A 19,730-nucleotide genomic window follows, 5' to 3' on the forward strand; every position below is an offset into this window, starting at 1 on the left:
CTGTCCAATTCCTAGGCAAACCTCTGAACTCTTCTTTTAGGGCATGTATAATTTTTGACAGATGACAGATCTGTTTTAAAAATGTGCTTATTGTCCTTTGGTATTTTAATTTGATTTGTTTTGAGCACTAATGTTATTGTTTATAAATGTGGGCCAAATGCATTTAATGAGTACACGCAATTGGTAGAATACTGTCGCTCTGAATAACCTTAACTCTCTATGGAAGGAGACACACTCCATTTTCATTTGTGTAAATTCTTTGCTGTAGGTCACCACTGTAGATTCACATTTCGAATGCTGTCAAATCATAGAAGTGTTAAAAAATATTTGTTTTTAAAGATGGCTCTTATTGCTTGCGTTGCTTTTTCAGAAACCTCTCTCTGTTTTCCAATACGGCTTTTATGTCAGTGCTGGTATTAGGTCACTGTAGGCTGCCCATGTCACTAAATTTAGTTTATAATTTCACAGGATTTTCTTTAAAATGTGTCATCGAAACCCATGTTTCTTAGTATATATCTTACATTTGCCTTCAATTTTCAAACAGCTGACTTTTGGAGTGATGATACCTACATAAAAGGGAATTATCATTAAAACGGTGCTTGTTAGGATGGTTTACTTTTAGATAAGGCTTCATAACAAGGGACTTAAACTGAGCAAAAAACTCAAAACCAGTGTGAGTTAACAATGGAATGTGCTAAATCTCAGGCTTCCTTCTCTTGGCCAGATTTTAAAACAATCACACTGAGAGCAACAAAGTTAACTGGTGAGCCAGTTTAAAGGGAACTGAAGTTTCTGATAAAGTCCTTCCCTCTTGTCCATGGGGGATACATTCCAAGACCCCAGTGGATGCCTGAAGCCATGGATAGTACCAGACCTGATTGCTGTCACTCTGGACACGTTTCTGTTGTCAGCTGAAGGATGAGACAGTTTGTAAATTTGGAAAGGAGCTTTTTGTTTCTCATAAAGGGTCGCAGCCTGCAAAGCGGGCATTCTGACAGGCTAGGAAGCATAGCCTCTGGTCAGAAGCCAGAAACAGACACTTCAGAGGGGAAGAATAAGACAAAAATTTATGCTGAATGGGGTGGGTAATAGGCATATTCAGTAAGCTATAGGGGGAGTCATGAATATTCATGAAACGAGAACCATGCTCACGCAATTGAGATTCACGGGTCCCATGTTCAAAACATGGCAGTGTTAGCATGATCCAAGGGCAGAGTTTTCTGGACTCTAATGTGTTAAGCTGAAGCTGAGGACACGCAGGCCCTCACTGCACACCCCCCACAGGCTGGTGGAATGCTGGTTTGTTGTTTCATTGACATCACAAAAGGGAGGGGTGGTGTCAGTCTGTTGGTTAAGTCCTAGGTGGAATCTTTGGAAAGAACTGGCTTTTGTTCAGCCCTTAGGGAAGAAAGCCTGTGGCCTTTAGCAAGCAAGGATGGGGGTGTAACCAGGCTCATCAGACCTCCCATCCCCTCACAGCCACAGACCCAGCTTTAAGGTTACTCTGGGGCCCCCTTGGCCAAGAGGAGAGTCTGTTCGGTGGGTTGAGAGCCTTAGGATTTTATTTTTCTTTCTTCTTGTTCATGTCTTCAACAAGTATAAAGCCCTTTCCATCTTAACTAAGCACTTATCACACACTGTGGCTGTAACTTCTGCAGCTTGAGGTGCGATGGCAAAAGTATCATTAATTTCTTTTTCCTTCTTCACAGTTTCCCAGATGGAAGATTCATTCTTACTGCAGATCTTAGCAACCTCAGCACATGACTGTTTTTCTTTCCTCATTAAGTCAAGAACCTTTGGCCTTTTCACTTAAAAGAAGCACTCTAAGGCTTCGCTTTGACATACCCCAGTTGCCAGCATCACTACTGTTTGGGACCATTAGGAAGTAAATTCAGGGAGACTTGAACACAAGCACTGCTTATCTCGAAAGCTGATCTGCTCACCAAGGTGGCCCTTGAGCATGGACAGCCTGGATCTGCTGGGTGAAGGGAGAAGTTATGTCCAGGGTGGGACAGAGAGGATGGCGAGAGATTTCCTCACTACTCAGAACAGCGGGAAATTCAAAACTTAGGGATTATTTCTGAAATTTTCCATTTAAAATTGACCAAGGGTAACTGAAACCAGAGAAAGCAAGACTGACGATAAGGGAGGGGCCTCCTGTACTCCAAGAGCACTGAATCTGGAAAAACTCAACACATCGATGGAGTCATATATTTAATTTTTTCTTAAAAGCCGCCTGTGGGGTATTGTAGAAACGCTGCGCTGCCTATCACAGCTTGTGATGTGACACGTTCATTCTGCAAGTTTAAACTTCGCCTAGGTGTTTCTTTTCCTGTGTGACCGTCACATAACTAGTTTTGTTGTGCATTGTTGTAGAAGTTAACATGTTTCCCTATCAAAAGAATGTCATCCTCTATTTTCTCTGTTTCTTTTAAGCTTTTTTCATATAGTTGGCCTTTTGTTAATGGTCAGCATTTATGGCTTTTTGCAGACAGCATCTCTTTGAGCAACAATTTCTTGAAATAAAAAAATATATTCTTGGCCAGGCGTGGTGGCTCACGCCTGTAATCCCAGCACTTTGGGAGACCAAGGTGGATGGATCACTTGAGATCAGGAGTTCAAGACCAGCCTGATCAACATGGCGAAACCCCATCTCTACTAAAAATACAAAAATTAGCCGACCGTGCTGGTGTGCACCTGTAATCCCAGCTACTTGGGAGGTTGAGACAGGAGAATCACTTGGACCTGGGAGGCAGAGGTTGCAGTGAGCCAAGATGGTACCACTGCACTCCATCCTGGGCAACAGAGCAAGACTCTGTCTCAAATATATATATATTTTCGCTAGTTGGCTTTAGACTCTTGACCCCAGCTTATAGTTGTTTTTGTTAAAGACCTGTATTATTATGGTCTCTCCATGGGAATTATGGTTTTAAAATTATTTTATTCATTCAGCAAATCTTTATGAGCATCTACTATGCATCATGCTGTTCTCGTGAACAAAACAAGATCCATATCCTAAGGGAGTGTGCCTTCCAGCAGAGAAAGACGGCAATGTGTAAGGAGCGTCAGAAGAAGATGTTGTCTTTTGTGTGTAGAAAGTGGTATGTAAAAGTGAAAAATAAAAAGAAATAGAGCAGAATCAGGGATGGAGGTGTGGGGCAAATTGTAATTTTGAATAGGGTAGTCAGGGTCGGCACTGTTGAAAGCCTGACGTGAGCAAAGCGAAGAAAGAGGTGAGGGAATTAGCCACAAAGATTTCTGGGGACAGAGTGTTCCAGCCTGTGCAAAGGCCCGGAGGTGGGTGTGTGCCTCATGTGCTAGAGAACAGCTGGCCTGGCTGGAGAGGAGTAAGCCAGAGGGAGGACATTTGGATATGAGCTCAGGTAGGTGACAGGGGTGGGGCAGATCACTGGGGACCCTTTTTTCCATTGTGAGGACTGTGGCCTTTACTCTGAGTGAAAAACGTTTTGAGTAGGGGAGTGACATGTCTGATTTAAAGTAGAAGGTGATTGTTTCTGATAAAGCTGACTTGAGAAGCTATTTGGAAATTGTTTATGTGATAAGTCAGATGGTAATCATAAGTGACAGAGGTTAAATGCAGGCAGAGAAATTCAAGGAAATTGTCAGAAAAAAATATTTCATCTACCGGGCATGGTGGCTCACTCCCAGCACTTTGGGAGGCTGAGGCAGGTGGATCACCTGAAGTCAGGAGTTCGAGACCAGCCTGACCAACATGGTGAAACCCCGTCTCTACTAAAAATACAAAAATTAGCTGGGCGTGGTGGCAGGCGCCTGTAATCCCAGCTACTCGAGAGGCTGAGGCAGGAGAATCACTTGAACCTGGGAGGCGGAGGTTGCAGTGAGCCAAGATCACGCCACTGTACTCCAGCTTGGGCAACAGAGTGAGACTCCATCTCAAAAAAAAAAAAATTAAGGTACTCACAGAAGGTAAAGAATGTCATTAAGCTTCATGGTATCCCAGTTCCTGAGTGTCATGAGTGTCCACAAATGTATGAGTGTGTATGTGCAGTAGAGTCATTGCAGGAACATTCAGGCATGTGAGGCTCTCTAGGTTTGGGGCCAGAGGACATGAGTGCTTAGAAGTTTTCAGGCAAGCCTCATTTCCAGAGTGCCCTTGGAATCACTGCTTTCATCAATTGGAATTAGTTCTTTAATTAAATCCTGGCCATCGATCAGCATCCCTTTCTATTGCATTTGACGGAGCTTACAGAATCTGTGTTGTAAACAAAGCAGAAGCATCTTGTTTCCCAGAACTGTGGTTTATTAACACCTAAGGAAACTGGTTGTCTGATACTCATATTTTTAAAAAATGTGCTTAGTAATTCATAATCTTTTAGTCCTTCTAGACTGTCAGCGTTGTTGGATATGCTTTATATATACTTTTGTTATATGCTTATTTGTAAGTTTCTTTTTCCTAAATCGAGAATCTATGTGTTCGTATTTTGTCTTACTCTAGCAAGCTTTCAGTGGGAAGAGACTGTCATCCGTAGTGAACCCATATCATTTTTTGTTTCTTAGTGGTTTCCTCATTTGTGGATCATAGAGACCCCATTTCCCACCTTTTTCCTTTTCCAGTCAGTGTCTCATTCCCCAGCCGCTCATCAGAAGATAGTGAAATATAAGGGGAAGTTTAAGTTTTATTTTATAGTGATTAAAGTACGGTGAGGTTTAAAAATACTGAAGGTGGAATTTTCATAGCTACCAAACGTTGAAAATAACACAACATATTTCAACTAAAAATGAAGCAAGGCGGGTAACTGACTTCTTGAATCCCTGCTGGATGATGGCACTGGTGCTTAGCACTTTGTGTATATTTCCTTCATTTAACTCTCACAACCACTCCTTTATCGGACGTCATCATTCCATTGTTCAGATGGGAAAGCCAGTGTCCAGGCAGGCCAGGAGACCTGCCTGAGCCCCACAGCTAGTAAGTGGCAAGCCAGCTTCAAAGTCTTGACGTGATGAGCCTAGAACCCCTGCCTTCCCCTATTCTGTGCGTTCCCAAATATCTCCCACAGTTTTGCGCCTAATAGTAATAGCTTCATCTGTTGAAAATGACATCAAAGTTAGTTTTCCTTCCATCTTTATAATGAAAATACTTTTCATAGTGCTTGACTTTTTCTACCCTCCCCACACCCACTCAGTTTACCAGTCCATTTTGTAGATTGTCAGTATTTTCGGATATGCTTTTTTCCCCATTTTTTTATTGTAGTAAAATATGCATAACATAACTTTACCATTTTAACCATTCTAAGTGTACAGTTCAGTGGTATTAAGTATGTTTATGTTGTTGCTCAGCCATCCCCACGTCTCCAGAACTTTTTCATCTTCCCAAACTGAAACTCTGTCCCCATTAAACACTAACTCCCCACTCCCCTCTCCCCCTCCTCCACCCCCAGCCCTACAACCACCATTCTCCTTTCTGTGTCTGTTGGATATGATTGTACTTTTGTTATATACCTGTTTGTAAAGTTCTTTTCCATATTAATCTGAGCTTTCCAGCTTTTCAAAGGAGAATAAATACCAAGTATCTGGTTAGAACTCTGACCTCTTTGCAGAACACAAAGCTGGAGCTGAAGCCCACCCCCACCCCCACTCACTCCCGTGGTTAACAGAATATTAAACCTGAAAAGTACATTTTAAAAAAAGAATGAAAAGTAAAAATGTTTGGGAAGTTTTCTGGAAACTAAAGAGCTAAGAATTCTTAAAGGATCCGGAAAGCTGTGTTTTCATACTTCAGTTTGATGCATGGATTTTCAGTTTAAAAGCCTTTTGCATAAAAACATTAAAGTCTCCTTCTAAGGGGTAAGAAAATCTTCCCATTCTCCCAACTGACTATTTGAAAAAAATGTTAAAAAATAGTTTCTGTAGAAAGTGTCTGTAAACAGAATAATTTTTCATTCACGTAAGATCGGTTCTTGGGGAAAAGCTGTGCTTCAGAGACAAGGTTGAAGAACTTCGCCTGCATATGATGGAAGATGACAATGGGAACCACAGGTGTCATTGGTGGCTTTGTTTTACAAAGTCTTCACCTTTCTGCTGAGTCACAGGACTAAGTTCAACACAATTTCTACTTTCCGCCTTCCTTTAGAATAATAGTTTTGGAAGCCAAGTATTAGTATATGATATCAGGTGTGTTTTCTAAAGATTCAGGTTCAGTGGGCTGAATGCACTTTCGTGACTTCATTAGACCACTGAGCCCAAGGAGAAAAGTGCCAATCTTACTAGACATGAGGAAAAAGACACATCTTTTGCTCTTGCTGGAAGTGGTGTCCTACTTTCTACAAGCAGTCGTCATCTGGTTTATACTTGCCTTGTTCAGTTTTTGTGTGATATTTTATTCTCTGCCTAACAGATATTAAAGTATCAAGGTGTCAAGATGATTTTTTAATTTAGATAAATTTTAGAATTTTTTATTCATCTACTTCTAAAAGGGTGAAAAGATAATGAATTACTCAAGATCAGGAGATGACAAACCTAGCACTATGAAGAGCTGGATTCTCCCCTAAATGTTTTTGTTTCTGTTGCTTGCTTCATACCAGGTTTGCAAGAAAGCAGTAGAAATCCCCCACATGTACACACACACACACACACACACACACACACACACACACACACACACACACACACAATCTATCTTTGCAGAGTTTTGGAATGAAAGAAGGAGGGAGTTGTGTACTAATGACGCCGTGGTTGTGTCGTTGCTCCATTATAGTGAGGGAGCTGAAAGGGCCTATTCTCTTCACAGCCTGGAGTCGGGGACTCTGAAACCTAATCTGAAGTGTGTTTAACGAGGGTTCTGAACGCTGGGACTTATTGCTGAGGGGAACAAGGAGACAGTGTGTCCTCAGGGGCAGCGTGGCCGCCCCTAGAGCCACAGCAAGCAGGAAGAATCGCAGCATTTGTGGGCAGAACCGATGGGCAGGCCTAAACATTTAGCTACTTTGCCCCAGAATGAAAGCCTTGTTCCAGCTCCCCAGGGTTTGGACTTTAAGTTTTAGTTCCTGTCAGTGGTGGTCGCAGTTTCCTGACGAGGGTGCCATCCAGTCTGCTGTTCAGCTTTCGAGTCATTTAATTTTTCTTCTTCCAACTTCTCCTCCTCCACCTTCTCCTCCTCCACATCATCATCATCATCCCAAATACCCATTAGAGCTCGCCTAGTCTGGATGCCGTTCTAAGGGCGTGGTGTATACTAAGTCGCTTAATCCTTACGGTGACCCAGTGAAGTGGTTCAATCTTTACGTCCATTTTATGTAAGAGGAAACTGAGGCACAAGAAGTAGCTTGCCTCCAGTGAGTGTGACTTTGGGCACTCCGTTGTCCTCCAGCCTGGAAAGTCCCAGTAGATACAGCACAGCTGAGGTGCAGGTGTGCAGGTATATCAATCCCTTCTGCCCACAGGGTAAAGCCCTAGAGCATTGCATCTGGTCTCAAGTGTCCAGATTTACACAGATGTTACTGCTGATGTCTGGAAAGTGAAAAAGGTAGTAACACCCTGTTCTGGCTTCTAATATACTTTTGATACGGACAGGCAGAAGGGCAGGGTCCCTGGCAAGGGCTCTACCCTCAAGCCTGGACCCACAGCCCTAAAAGAGAACAGGCATTCCTGTTTTTGCACCCAAGTGTTGCTTTTTGGCCCATCCCACTGTCCCGTCCTGTGCCCATGTAAACCCCAGACCTCAGCTGGCAGAGCGACAAGCAGCTGAACATTGAGAGGAGAAGAAGCAACTGAGTGCTGGAGACTACAGATAGATGCAGTTTAACTTCAGACGTCAGGACTTTGGAGATGAATCCTGCTGGAGATGGCCTGGCTTCAAGGAAAGATCACCTTCTTTCTGCACCATCCCCTTTCCAGCTCCCCTTCCGCTGAGAGCCACTTCCACCACTTAATAAAACCTCCGCATTCACCACCCTTCGAGTGGTGATTGTGGACCTGATTCTTCTGGGATGCTGGACAAGAACTTGGGTACCAAGAGGGCAGGGTGTAAAAGGCTGTCACCCTGAGTCTCCACTGAGCTAGTTAACACTTGGACATCCTCAGATGGCAACTGCTAAAAGAGCATTGACACCCCTAGAGACTACCATGGGGCTGGAGCCCAAAAGCTTCTTGCCTTGGCCCCGGCACCCACTCGCGAGGGGTTTGAGCCTGGTAGCTGAGTAAGCAAGCCACACCCCTGTGGCAGGTCCCCTGAAGGGATCCAGGGAATTCTCCTGTTTCACTTTCACTAAGCCCTGAGCCATTCTGATTTTCTCCCTTGTAACTTTTACAATCTTCCTTTCATTCTTTGTCTTTCAGATTTCCCAATAATTTGCCTTGAGATGAGCTTTACTCATTCATTCTGTGAGATACTCTCTGGCCCTTTTCAATCTGGAAGGTTCTGGAAGTTTTTCTTATCTTATTCTCACCTAATTTCCTTTCCTCTGGGGTCTCTCTGTCTAGAAGTCACGTTACTCAGATGTTGAAGCTCTTGACTTGTGGCTCTAAATGTCTTACATCCTCCTTTCTTTCCCATCTGTTTACCTTCAAGTCTAGCTTCTAGGGGAGTTCTCAACTTTAAAATCTTCTAGTGAAATTTTTATTTCTCATTTTTTTTTATTTCTAAGAGCTCTTTCTTGTTATTCAGATGTTCCTTTTTATAACTTTCTGTGTTTTGTTTAAAGTTATAAACTCTTAGCTATCTGTGGGTAAAAATTATAGTATTTCTAAAAGTTTTCCCCTCTTCCTGCATTATTGGAAGTACCTGGCATCTCCCATGTCCGACCTTTTGGGGCACTCTGTGTAATGTGACCACCTCCTGTTACTGACTCTTCCTCCTCTCCTCTGTGACTAGATTTCTCCTTTCTTCTTGGTCACCTTTCACAATTTGGGGGAACTCTGTCCCCTCCTGTCTCCTCTTTCATTTGCTCTCTTTTCCATGAATTTATTCCTTTCCCCCTTTTTATTATTATTATTATTATTATTTTTTGAGACAGGGTCTTACTTTGTCCAGGCTGGAGTGAAGTGGCATGATCATAGCACTGCAGCCTCCAACTCCCAGGCTCAAGCCATCCTCCCACCTCAGCCCCTGAGCAGCTGAGACCATTATGCCCAACTAATTTTATTTTTGTAGAGATGAGGTCTCACTATGTTTCCCAGGCTAGTCTCAAACTCCTGGCCGCAAGTGATCCTCCCACCTTGGCCTCCCAAAGTGCTGGGATTACAGAAGTGAGCCACCGTGCCCTTTCCTTTTTAATTCTTTCACTGTTGTTGCAGTGGGCTTTCCTGATGCAGTGGAGATAAGCTGCTGTGTTCAGTCTGCCACATTTAGCCACAACCTGACATTTGTCGCCTGGTTTGTATTAAGCCATGTCTGGCAGTAGCCTTGTGCTAATCTTTCTAGGAAAAATACGCATTTCCGGACAGATAGGCGAGTTCCTGTGGAATTTCTCAAACTGTGCTCTCATTGACAGATTTTCACATGAGTCTGGGAGCTAGGAAGGGCTGGGCTGAGGTAGAGGCTGTCCTGGATGGGCAGCAGGGACTTGGTGTGATTCTGGGACTGGCATCTGACCCCTGCCACCTCACCAGGCTGTAGGGGGAGGGTCTCAGAAGAGAAAATATTTTGTGAAGAGAATTGAAAATATTTCAATTGAAAATATTTCAATTGTGGAGTACTGTTCACACCTAGAGCAACAACAATCAAAAGAAGAATGCCTTTTAGCAGTAAGAAAAATAGATCACCTCCCATAATGAGTCTGCTATTTGCTGAGTATATTTGAAGATCAAGATAGAGAAATTTTGAAGGCCACAATTTTTATATGGTTCTAAATCCACTAACAGGGTTATTACTTCACTGTCATCTGTTTATTCAGAAGGAAAACTGCTCAACCCAACTGCATTGTTCCTGCACACCAGTGGCAAAGGAACAGGTGATGAGGCAGCTTTCACTTTCTAGGGCTGCCACAACAAAGTACTACAAGCCAAGTGGCCAACAACAGCAGAAATGTATTCTCTCACTGTTCTGGAGGCAAGAAGTCAGAGATGAAGGGGGTCATGAGGACTGTGCCTCCTCAGAGACTCTGAGTAGACTCCTTCCCGGCTTCTTTTGGCTTTTAGGGTGGCCGATGGTCCCTGATGTCCCTTGGCTAGCAGCTGCCTCCCTCCGATCTCTACCTGCTAATTTTTAAAAAAATATTTATAGAGATGGGGGTCTCACTACATTGCCCAAGCTGGTCTCATAACTCAAGTGATCCTCAAAGTACTAGGATGATAGGTGTGAGCCACCGCACCAAGCCCAGGTTTGGTATCTTTTACTGTGGATGCATCTCTGGCTTGATGTTAGCCTCAGATGGAAATCAGAGTGAGAAACCCCAGACGTAGCCAGCCTGGCCTCAGAGGACCCCAGTCACTGATAGTATCTCATCCATGTGTCTGGCACTTGGCCACTCAAACCTGGTCCTTGCCCCAGCAGCAGCATTCTTTGGAAGTTTGTCAGAAATACAGATGCTGGGGCCTCTGGAATCAGCATCTGCAGCTTATCAGGGTCCAAAGGAGACCCACAGGCACATTTGATTGGAAGAGCCTAGCTCTATGTCACCTCCAGCTGAATTCCAAGGCGACTGCAGGCAGCAACCCTCTGGGGACTCCGCCCCAGGGACTCAGCCCTGTGGTACGCTGCTGTACTAATGGGTTCCACTTGGGATGTTGTAGATACACGCCTTTGGGGTTGAGAAGTGGGACCTCCTTCCAGTGTCAACTCATCCCCTGTAATTCATTCTGTAAATTTCCCTTCACCATCACGGTGGCAGCAATAATAAAGAATGTGTATCATGTGCCAGGCCTTTTGCTAGGTACTTTATGGTCATGGTTTCATTGAATTCTCACATTAGTCTTAAAAGGGAGATAATAATAGCATAAAATAGCATCTCTAGCCCTTTCATGACTCATGTGCTGTGGACTAAATTGTACTCCCCACCCTAATTAATTTATTGATGCCCTACCCACCATGTGGCTGTATTTGGAGTAAGGAAGTACACTAATTAAGGTAAAATGAGGTCATGAAGATGGAGCTCTGATCTGATAGAACTAGTGACCTTAGGAGAAGAGACACCAGAGAGCTCTTGCTTGCTGTCACTCAGCCATGTGAGGACACAAGGAGAAGGTGGCCATCTGCAAGCCAGGCAGGGAGCCCTCAGAGAACCAGATCAGCTCGTACCTTGAGTGTAGACTTCACACCCTCCAGAACTGTGAAAACATCAATTTCTATTGTTTAAGCCACCCAGTGCATAGTGTTTGGTTATGTCCACCTGAGCATACTAAGTCATCACGTTTCCATCTGTGTTTACCTAGCAAACTCCTACTCATCCTTCAAGACCCATTCAAATGGGCTACTTCTAAAAACACATTAGGTACTCCACTCTCAAAGAACACCTCCATCAGGGAGAATAGCCATTTGCTCTATTCTCTGACTTTCTACAGCTTTTTGCTAGTTCCTCTAACATGCCACTTACCATGTACTCCAATTTAGCTGGTTATTTTTGTACATCATTGACGGAATTAGTCCATTTTCACACTGCTGATAAAGACATACTTGAGACTGGGAAATTTATACAGGAAAGGGGCTTAATGGACCCACAGGTCCACATGGCTGGGGAGGCCTTACAATCATGGCAGAAGGCAAGGAGGAGCAAGTCATGTCTTACATGGATGGCAACAGGCAAAGAGAGAGCTTGTGCAGAAAAACTTTTCCTTATAAAACCATCAGATCTTGTGAGACTTACTATCACGAGAACAGCATGGGAAGTACCTGCTCCCATGATTGACTCACCTCCTACAGGGTTCCTCCCACAACACATGGGAATTTACAATTCAAGATGAGATTGAATCTACAGTTCAAGATGAGATTTGGGTGGGGACACAGCCAAACCGTATCACTGACCCAAAGAGAGATGCTCATCTTCTTGCTTTCCTTTCTGTCTGCTTAGCATAGTGACTGCACACTGCAACTTGCTCGATAAATACACCCCAGCCTCCTCAAGCCATCATAGTTATTAATACCTCTGCCCACCTGGTCAAAATCTGCCAAAGGGCTGTAGGAAAATCTGTGACATTGTGATGCCCTAAGATGAGATGGGTCAAGAGTTGGTGGGTTATAGGATTTTGAACAATATTCTGATAGGTATCAGTGGTAGGGAGAAGGGCACAAGGCCTTTGAGAGCAGCCATTCCCTTCTACTGAGTGAGAGCATGCCTTGGTTGTCATGGTTACGCTAATCCCAAAACAGCAAAAATGAAACACTTCCCGAAACGGCTCTCTGTAACCCCAGGAGGTGCAAACCTTGTAAACCTGGTCAAACATTATCGAGTTCTGTCTATGAGATGATTTCCACAAGGCAGTACTTTAGCTCTGTCAGGTAGGGAATTAATTGATTTAGATGATTTAATGTGGTAGGGAGAGAGAGAATATACTCCCAACCTACAGGAGGAATGGTGTCTTTATTCTTTTAGAAAAGAAAACAAAACATACTCCTGCTTAAAACTTTGTTATAGAAATAACCTGAAGACATAGAAATGTTTTTGTTGTTGTTGTTTTTGTTCATTTGTTTGTTTGTTTTGAGACAGGGCGTCTTACTCTGTCGCCCGGGCTGGAGTGCAGTTGCGTGATCTTGGCTCTCTGCAACCTCTGCGGAGAGGTTGATTGAACCCGGGAGGGTTCAAGCAATTCTCCTGCTTCAGCCTCCCAAGTAGCTGGGACTACAGGCACGCGCCACCACGCCCAGATAATTTTTTTGTATTTTTAGTAGAGATGGGATTTTGCCATGTTGGCCAGACTGGTCTCGAACTCCTGACCTCAGGTGATTCACCCGCCTTGGCCTCCCAAAGTGCTGGGATTACAGGTGTGAGCCACTGTGCCCGGCCTAGAAATGTTTTAAAGTCACAATAAACTGGAGCAACTTTGAGTCATAATTTGTAATAGCTTGAAGCGCTGTGTGAACATGCATGCTATTTAGTATTCAGTGCGTACTTGCCAGGCTTTCCCCATGAATGTAAACCTCCTCCTAAGTTTAATTTTGTAGGCGCCAATGAAAAGCCAATTGGGGATGGAGAAGGCAACAGGGACACAGAGCATGCAGCCAGCCAACCGGTTTGTGCGCTAGATTAAAATTCAACTGCCTTTTAGAGCATCATTAAAAGTAGCCATTAAAAAAAAGGACAAAAATTTCATTACATAGTTTCACAAATTGCTGGTTTGTTATCCAAAATAGAACATTATAATGACTATTTGGCCTCTTATAAGGAGAACACTTCAGGAATATTACAATTGAGACTGATAGTGAACGGGGTGGTTTCTTAGAGCTGATGGGAGCCTTAGAGATCTACCCCCAGCCCCAGCACAAACCCTTGAGGACATCATAAACATTCATTTGGGCCAGGTGCACTGGCTGACATCTATAATCCTAGCACTTTGGGAGGCCGAGGCAGGATGATCACCTGAGCTCAGGAGTTTGAGACCAGCCTGGGCAACATAGCAAGACCTCGTCTCTACTAAAAATAAAAATAAAAACATTAGCCAGATGCGGTTTTGCGCTCCTGTAGTCCCAGGTTCTTGGGAGGCTGAGGTGGGAGGATCGCTTGAGCCCAGAGATTGAGGTTGCAGTGAGCTACAGTGGTGCCACTGCACTCCAGCCAAGGCGACAGCAATACACTGTCTCCAAAAAAATGTTTAAATAACAGAAATAATTACTTTTTTTGGAAAAACAACAAAACACTCATTTGTCATCAGATCCTTCTCATATTAAACCATTACTCACATATATGGGTTTTCAAATGATGCCTAGATAAGTGGGTTTTGCTTTCTTGTGTATAATAGTCTGTGTAGCCGTGTGTGTGTGTGTGTGTGTGTGTGTGTGTGTGTGTGTTTTGAAATAAGTTAACCTTTAAGAAAATACTTTCACTGATGAATTTTCCACAGGGCCTTTTTTCTTGAGTTCTGTCAGCTTAATCTGTGCTGTTTCCACCTTTTCCCCATTCAAACTTGACTTGTTTACAGGTTTGGTTTTTTAGCAATAAAAGGCTAGTGGATTTGTGGCTCTTGAATCTATCTCATCGTTGGCTTTCAGTGCAAAGCCTGCCCCAAATGCATAATTTGCCATTATTTCCAAAGATGTTCAGTTTATTCCTTTTTTTGCCAGACATATAAAAGAGCTCTTTGTGTAAAGAAATATTAGCAATTATTTAGTGCATACACATGGATAGTCACCCATTCTCCTCATGTGATAAGGTCCTACCTCATAATATTTTTCGAAGATCTCATGTAAAGAAAATAGATTCTTTGTTTTCTTATTTTTAAAAGTAGTGTTAACAGATTGCATTGTGAATAACCGTTTTCAGTTGTTTATAGATGTGAGCCCCGTTCCTCAACTACTTTTTCTCCCGTCTGCATTTTTAAAATTGTGGTAAAACACCTGTAACAAAATTTACCGTTTTTACATGTGTAGTTCAGGGGCATTAAGTACATTCACTCAGGGGCACTGAGTACATTAAGTACGTCCACATCGTTGTGCGATTATCACCACCATCCATCTCTAGAACTCTTCTTACCTTGCAAAACTGAAGCTCTGATCCTGTTAATCACTAACTCCCCATTTCCCCTCCCCAAAGCCCCTGGCAACCCCCATTCTACTTTCTGTCTTTATGAATTTGCCTGCTCTAGGCACCTCATTGAAGTGGAATCGTCCAATATTTGTCCTTTGATGACTGGCTCATTTCACTTAGAACAGTGTCTAAGTTTCACTCATGATGTAGCATGTTCCTGAATCTCCTTTCTTTTGAAGGTTGCATCATCCTCCAGTGTGTGTAATCGCCCTCCTCATACTGTTTATCCATTCATTCAGCAGTGGACACCTGGGTTGCTTCTAGCTTTCGGCTATTGTGAATAATTCTTCTGTGAACGTGGATTTACAAAACTCTGCTTTCAGTTATTTTCGTTGTATACTCAGAAGTGGGATTGCTGTATCCTAGGATAAGACTATTTTTGTAATTTTGAGAAACTGCTGTACTGTTTTTCCGTGGTGGCTGCACCATTTTGCATTCTGGGATGTGACGTGGAACAGAATTACCTTCAGAGTGAAGTTCAAAAACTCACTGGGAATAAGTATGGAGAAATGATGCTGCAAGCTGATGAAATAAATTTACTATAGGAACAAAAGGAAGAATCATTTTCTTAATGAAATACAAGCTCTTTCTTTGCCTCTCTTCTCCGAGAAGCTTCCTCAGAAGCAGGCTTTAACCTGGTGTGCGTTGACACACTTAGAAAGTTCAGGACCCCTTTCTAAAAGAAAGGGAGAGGAAGTCCTTGACCATGAGGGTATCTTTATGTCTTGAAGCGCTTTAGGCTTAGCTGCCCGGTACACATTGGGGTGTTAATGCACAGTCCACGTAGCACATTTGTATTCGTCCATTCTCACAGTGCTATAAAGAACCACCTGAGATTGGGTAATTTATGTAGAAAAGAGGTTTACTTGACTCATAGTTCCACAGCCTCTTCAGGAAGCGTGGCTGGGAGGCCTCAGGAAACTTACAGTCACGGTAGAAGGTGAAGGAGAATAAGCACGTTTTACCATGGTGGAGCAGAAGAGAGAGTGAGCCCAAAGGGGGAGGTGCCACATACTTTTAAACCATCAGATCTCATGAGAACTCCTCATTATCAGGAGAACAGCAAGGGGGAAATCTGCCCCCATGATCCAGCTACCTCCCACCAGGCCCTTCCCCCAACATTGGGAGTTACAATTCAACATGAGATTTGGGTGGGGACACAGAGCCAAACATATCACCATTGTAGTGCCATTTACCCATGCCATTGTCATGTAGTGGGTGCATTTCGGCCCTTGTAAATTCCAGTGATGTTACATATGGAGTTTCCTTACAACTATAGATAGAGCCAGCATTCACAGGGGAATTTGTGTAATGCTTTATGGACATCTATTTTACAGATGAATTTTAGAAGCTATAAAGATACTATTGAAACTATAAGTTGACATCATCCTATAAAAATTTGGTGCCAAAGAAAAGTCATTTTCTGTAAACATTTTGTATAAAATAATAAATTTTAACAATTTTAAGGATCGACTTGTGATTTATTAGCTAGATCCTAAGTCTCTACTGCAAACCCATGACAATGCAGCTAGTTAATCATTGTTTCACTTGTCTCTGACAGCCCTAAGGAGTGTGCAGTGCTGGGGCGGCAAGGCTGCAGGTTCTAGGACTCAACACACCCTCATATTGTATGCACTCCATACATTCACAGAAACCGCTGCTGACTCCGTGGAGTACCCAGTGTAGATGTTAACTCTCCCTCTCCCCTCTTCTAAAGCGCTCAGTTTAACACCATGTCCATAAAGACATCCATTGTATATTAGTTTTTTTTTTTTTTAACTTTTTGAGATTTCTAGTGTTGAATTGTTAAGTCTCATTTCCCAGACTCTGTAAAATCTAGATGAAGTTATCAAATTCCCTTAGTTCCCAGAATTCTTTGGGAAACGTGAGTGCTTGCCAGCTGGTCAGATAATTGGTGGTTTATTTTCATCACAGATAGGAAATGTTAAGAGTTATGAGAAAGAAGGTTCTGAAACTGGAATGTGTTCTTCCTTTAAAAGAAAATCTTACAGTATGGGAATTCTTCCACAAGTTCTTATCCCTTGGTCCATTTTTATAATGTTCTTTTTTTCCAGGCTGGAGTGCAGTGGTGTGATCTCAGCTCACTGCAACCTCCGCCTCCCAGGTTCAAGCAATTTTCCTGCCTCAGCCTCCTGAGTAGCTGGGATTACAGGCGCCTGCCACCACACCCGGGTAATTTTTGTATTTGTAGTAGAGATGGGGTTTCACCATGTTGGCCAGGCTGGTCTCGGAACTCCTGACCTCAAATCATCCACCCGTCTTGGCCTCCCAAAGTGCTGGGATTACAAGCGTGAGCCACCACGCCCGGCCTGTAATGTTCTTATTAATGTCTGCAGATTTTATTGGAGTGAGAGGTGGATCCCGAATAAGTTGCTGTGCATAAGTTAACCATGCAGCTCTTGGCAGCTGGTGTGGGGACTCAAACCCGGGATTAGGGACTGGAATGGAGCAGCTCATCGCTCCCTACATTAACCGACCTGGGAAATGCTTGTCTGACCCTGTGTGTCGGAAACAGGGCACATTGCTGTAGCAAAGTGGTGAAGATAAGATTGGTGACCAGTGTTCCACTCTGCTCTCCTGACCCATTTCCTCTGGTTAAGCATGCCTGGAGAAGAGGAGAGCTTGGCAGGGAAGAATGGGGGTTCCACGCAGTCACATGTGACTCCTGACATTCCTGCAGGTGATGTGACTCTGCCACTGTCAGGCATTTAAGATCTAGAGCCTGGAGAGTTTGGGATCATCTGTGCAGAATGTGTATCTTCTGGATTGCAGTGAGGGCGAATGTGGGGGTGTAAAGCGGCATCTGTTAAAAAAAAAAGTACTTAATGTTGAGCATCAAGCAGCATCTTTCCTGGCTCCTCTGTTTCATGCTGGTACAGGCTCATGGACATGTCCATCCGTGTACTTGGCGGGCTTTGACTCCTGCTGTCACTCAGTCTCCTGGGTTACTAATTGGTTCCTAAAATGCTCTGTTCTCAGGGAAGAGGTGAGAAGTATAAAACAAGTAACTGTGGGCTGGGTGCAGTAGCTCACACCTGTAATCCCAGCACTTTGGGAGGCTGAGGCAGGCCGATTACGAGGTCAGGAGTTCGAGACCAGCGTGGTCAACATGGTGAAACCCCGTCTCTACTGAAAATACAAAAATTAGCTGGGCGTGGTGGCGGGCGCTTGTAATCCCAGCTACCTGGGAAGCTGAGGCAGGAGAATCACTTAAACCCAGAAGGCGGAGGTTGCTGTGAGCCAAGATCGTGCCACTGTACTCCAGCCTGGGTGAAAGAGGGAAACTCCGTTTCAAAAAAACAAAAACAAACAACAACAACAACAAAAATAAGTAACTGTGAATGGCAATGTCGTGAAAGCATTTGTCTCCCAAGATTTGATCTATATGGTGGAATCGATCCATTTTACTATCAGTCACTGGGAATGCACATAGTGAAGAGAAATTGAGGCATATGATTCTAAGCTCTATAGGGTAGAACGTGGGTTCTTATATATAATATTCCCTTTCCCTATAGATCCAGTATATAGAAAATGCATGAATAGTATTGATTTCAGCAGACATTGATTGATTGCCAGGCGCTGTGCTAGGCAATAAGAATACAAAGATGACCAAGTGGCCTGATACTAACTGGGGACATAGACACATAGGTACTAAACCATCTATAATACAGTGGGATGGATAACTTTTATTGATTTGTTCATTCATTTCCACAAAATTGGTTGGTCTTTAGGCATTGTGGATACAGGGATGAACAAAATATGGCCTTTCCCTTCAATGTGGGTATAGTCTTGATGAGATACTGCACAGAGTGCTACAGGAATGTAGAGGAGGAAACCATCCATGTCATATTTGTGGACAAGGAGAGAGGCACAGGGACAGGGCTTTGACTGTCACAAAAAAGGCCTGGGGTCACGAGTTGAAAACTTAATGTCCACATAAAACCTGTCCAGAAATATTTATAACACCTGTATTCATAATTGTCAAAACTAGAAGCAACCAAAATGTCCTTCAGTAGGTGAATAAACTGTATTACATCCAGACAGTGGAATATTATTCCACAGTAAAAATAAACAAACTGGCTGGGTACGGTGGCTCGTACCTGTAGTCCCAGCACTTTGGGAGGCTGAGGCAGGTGGATCACCTGAAGTCAGGAGTTCGAGACCAGCCTGACCAACATGGTGAAACCCCATCTCTACTAAAAATACAAAAAATTAGCGGGGCATGGTGGCAGGTGCCTGTAATCCCAGCTACTCGGGAGGCCGAGGTAGGAGAATCGCTTGAACCTGGGAGGCGGAGATTGCAGTGAGCTGAGATCGTGCCATTGCACTCCAGCCTGAGTGACAAAAGCAAGACTCTGTTTCAATAAATAAATAAGCTACCAAGTCATAAAAAGACATGGAAGGGGCAGGGCACGGTGGCTCATGCCTGTAATCCCAGCACTTTGGGAGACTGAGGGAGGTGGATCACCTGAGGTTGGGAGTTTGAGACCAGGTTGACCAACATGGAGAAACCCCATCTCTACTAAAAATATAAAATTAGCTTGGCATGGTGGTACATGCCTGTAATCTCAGCTACTCCAGTGGCTGAGGCAGGAGAATCAGTTGAACCCGGGAGGTGGAGGTTGCAGTGAGCTGAGATCACACCATTGCACTCCAGCCTGGGCAACAAGAGCAAAACTCTGTCTCAAGAAAAAAAAAAGACACAGAAGGACCTTATATGCATATTACTGAATGAAAGAAGGCAGTCTGCAAAGGCTACGTACTGTATGAGTCCTGTATGAGTCCAGCTAGATGACATTCTGGGAAAGGCAAACTATAGAGACAGTAAGATCAGTGGTCGCCAGGGATTAGGAGGGAGGGAGGGAGGAATAGCCGGAACACAGAGGATTTTTAGGGTGAAATTCATATGAAGCAGTGAAACTATTCTGTATGATGCTGTAATGCAGACAGGTTACAACACATTTGTCATAGAACTTTACAGCACACGGAGTGAGCCTTGTGTGAGCTATGGAGTGTGAGTGATGATGCTGTGTCAATATTGGCTCCACAACTGTA

The 19,730-nt window shown here is 43.6% G+C and overlaps 1 protein-coding gene across 7 annotated transcripts in view; it reads left to right on the forward strand.

The window, feature by feature from the left end:
• Positions 1-19,730, forward strand: part of FARP1 (FERM, ARH/RhoGEF and pleckstrin domain protein 1) — a 311,897-nt gene that overhangs the window by 184,181 nt on the left and 107,986 nt on the right. The window lies entirely within an intron of this gene.

Source organism: Pan paniscus, chromosome 14 (genome assembly GCF_029289425.2).
Source record: "Pan paniscus chromosome 14, NHGRI_mPanPan1-v2.0_pri, whole genome shotgun sequence".
In the NCBI taxonomy this organism is placed as follows: domain Eukaryota; kingdom Metazoa; phylum Chordata; class Mammalia; order Primates; family Hominidae; genus Pan; species Pan paniscus.